The 3,292-nt window shown below is 39.6% G+C and overlaps 1 pseudogene; it reads left to right on the top strand.

The window, feature by feature from the left end:
• The first annotated feature begins 1,959 nt into the window (after positions 1-1,959).
• Positions 1,960-2,070, top strand: LOC129401132 (U2 spliceosomal RNA; annotated as a pseudogene).
• The last annotated feature ends 1,222 nt before the right edge of the window (positions 2,071-3,292 follow it).

The following is a 3,292-nucleotide window of genomic DNA, read 5'->3' as shown; positions in this document are numbered from 1 at the left end:
CAGGGCAATGATATCCATCATTATTACTGGTTTTGGCATATGAATATGCCACAAGGAGCTTGCCAGGCTCTTCCATGTGGGCAGGAAACTCCCAGTAGCTTGCCAGGTTCTCCAAAAGGGAGAACTAGGCTATAAGATGTTGGGAACTTGGTTTTATAGTCTCTGGATCTTGGCCGTTGACAGAATTACATGTGCCAGGGGCAGTTTCTGGGTGTGGCCGCCTAGCTACTGGAAAATGGGGGATCTGGGCGGAAGAGGCCCAGTCCCGATCCAAGCAAACTTAGAGATCTCAGCGCCGGGTCTCACACACCTGGGTTCCTCTGTCAGTACCTTCATGCGTGAGGCTCATCCAAATGTGTGGAGAGGGCCCTTGAGCATGGCTGTGGCTCGGCTCCAGAGATCTTTGGCCGAGGGAGCTCTGCTCGGGGCAGGGAGGGAAGCTGAAGCCCACCCCCTCCAAGGGACCCCAGGGAAGACAGCCAGGTGCTCGGGCAAGAGACTCTCTGCCCTAACTTTAAAGTTAATCCTAACTTTAAATTTTATTGTACGTGGGCCACAGAGATAGTACAATGGGTAGAGCACTGGCTTTGCATGGTGTTGACCCAGGTTAAATCCCAACCATCTCATATGGCTCCCCCAAGCACTGCCTGAGGGCAGAACCAGAAGTAACCCCTGAGTATCGCTAGGTATTGCCCCAAAACCAAAAAGAAAAATAATTTTTTTCTTATACAACACTAAGTATATATGATCAGCTAGTCCATGCCCTTAATATCTGTACTCTGTTAATAATAATATCTCAATACTGACTTTATTAGGCATTTTATTTTTTAATTTTGGGTTTTTTTGACAACACCAGGTGGTACTCAGTACAAGGTATCAAACCCAGGTTGACCTGCTACATTATCTTTCTGGCATTTTAAATGTCAGCTCACTTAATCTAAATTAATTAATCCTATGAAGATTGGTGACTTTTCTCATTACAGATGAGAAAACTCAAGAGTCAAAAAGTTAGGGTATTTTTTGAGTTTGCAGAGCTAGTGACAAAGGTAAATTCTGTATCAGTCAAGATGTCTCCAAAATAAAGAAACTGTAGTACATCAACACAGGAGAATACTATGCAGCCACCAGGGAAAATTAGGTTATGAAATTTTCGTATGAATGGATGGACATGGCAATAACCATGCTGAATGAAATGAGTCAGAAGGAGAAAAATAGCCATAGGAAGATAGCTCTCCTTTGTGGGATATAAAAACATGGTATGGGACTTACATAGAACAGGAATATTGGTGAAAGCCAAAGTCATATCCCCAACAGGCTATATATAAAAGAGTTAGTTGAAAACAGAAATAAAAAAAGTAGCAGATAGTTTACCACATGCCTGTGTGTATATACACAAAAAACACAAAAGCATGTGACCATGGCAAAAATGAACATTGGCATCTTTTCCATCTATCTTGATGAAATGCTGGTAAGAGCATTTAACTTCAGCAGGTGTTTCCCACCCCCTACGGCACCTGAATAGCTCTAAAGAGTGTGGCTTATCCAATCCTGTTAGCCTAATGATTAGCTTGCTCTAATGTAATGATCTCAGTGATTAATGTCCTATTATTGATGGGGAACACTGGGTAGCTCTGGGTCGCGCTTTTCTAATTGTGGAGCTCCAGTAAAATGGTTCCACTCACTTGGTTTGATGGGTTGCTAATGAAGAAGTCTGTATTTTATGAATACCATACCAGTCACTGCAAAGTCCTGACACCAGCCTATCAGCATCCTCTGATAGGTTTGAGCAGTGTCTTCCTTCAGAGACTAGCATGACTCACGTGCCACTGTTATAAAATAAGCAGAAGCCACTTCTCCGTTCTTCTCTGAAACCATGTCTTGCTAACCGTGACTTGGAAACTTTTGCCCTTCACAGCTCAAACAAGTGACTAAAATTTTTTGTCTCTGATTAGCTACCACATCGCTTCTCGGCCTTTTGGCTAAGATCAAGTGTAGTATCTGATTAGCTACCACTGATCTCTCTATTAATGAAGGATGGTATAGATTTAGGCACGAATCAAAAGACTAATTTGATAATCCCAGATCCTACCAAAAGAGGAACTATATAAAAGAAGTTTGCAGAAGCATTCAGACAGCTTGAGGGAGAAACAGAATCTGGCATTGTTTCAGAAGGATGATAGTTCATGTTGCTACCAGTGATGCTCATAAGCAGATCTTGTAACTGACAGATGCTCACACAGAAGCTGCTCATCTCTTTAGCACTGCTGAGGAAATGACTATTTCTTTTAGAAAATGGCCCACATACATAGAACATAGGAGTTATTATCTTGGTCATTCATTTGAATTACAACTAAGAAGTAACAGCTCATTAGACTGGATTATAGACACATTACAAGAAAAACTAAATAAATAACATAAAAAGCAGGCTCCTGTAAAAGGAGTGGAGATTACTATAATCATTATATTCCAGAAATTAATCTCTGCCTCTACGCTATTTAACATTAGTGAACTCAGGTTAACATTTCCAACTAGAGTAGCACTGTAACACTGTCCCATTGTTCATCAATTTGCTCAAGCAGGTACCAGTAACATCTCCATTGTGAGACTTGTTGTTACTGTTTTTGGCATATCAAATATGCCATGAGTAGCTTGCCAGGCTCTGCCTGCGGGTGGGATACTCTCGGTAGCTTGCTGGGCTCTCCGAGAGGGAAAAGGGAATCAAACCTGGGTGTACATGATAAATTAAAATTATTTGCATGATCCTTGACTTAGAAGTTACATTGTAAAAAGAAATAAAAATAACTTTCAAAGCCATTTGGCAAAACTAGAGTTTCTTTATCAATGAGTCACACTCAAATGAATCCTATGTAGGGGTTATAAGAAAATTATTTATCCATTCAGACAGTATATTTTAATAATGCCAGGAACATAAGGTAAAAATCTTGTTCTTATTGAACATTGGGTGAATATAGACTTATGAGATAAGGTAAAACAATATTCTTCTGTCCCAGAAGGATCCAAATGCAAGCTATGTAATTAATTATCCCATAAAGCAAGAGTAATACAGTCCTAATGCTCAGCAAACAAGCCAAATTTCATATAATTTCATTTATATATGCAATATTAAAAATTTTAAAAATCATAGACAGAAAACAATTAGTGGTTACCAGGGACAGAAGAAGGGATTAACGAATGATGGAGAACATAAGATACAAACTTCCAATTATAAAATAAGTCCAAGGGATACACATAGAGCTTGGTAACTACAATTAATACTATGTAGTATTAAAAT

Source organism: Sorex araneus, chromosome 1 (assembly GCF_027595985.1).
Source record: "Sorex araneus isolate mSorAra2 chromosome 1, mSorAra2.pri, whole genome shotgun sequence".
Taxonomy (NCBI): domain Eukaryota; kingdom Metazoa; phylum Chordata; class Mammalia; order Eulipotyphla; family Soricidae; genus Sorex; species Sorex araneus.
This window is presented reverse-complemented; position numbering and strand designations above follow the sequence as displayed.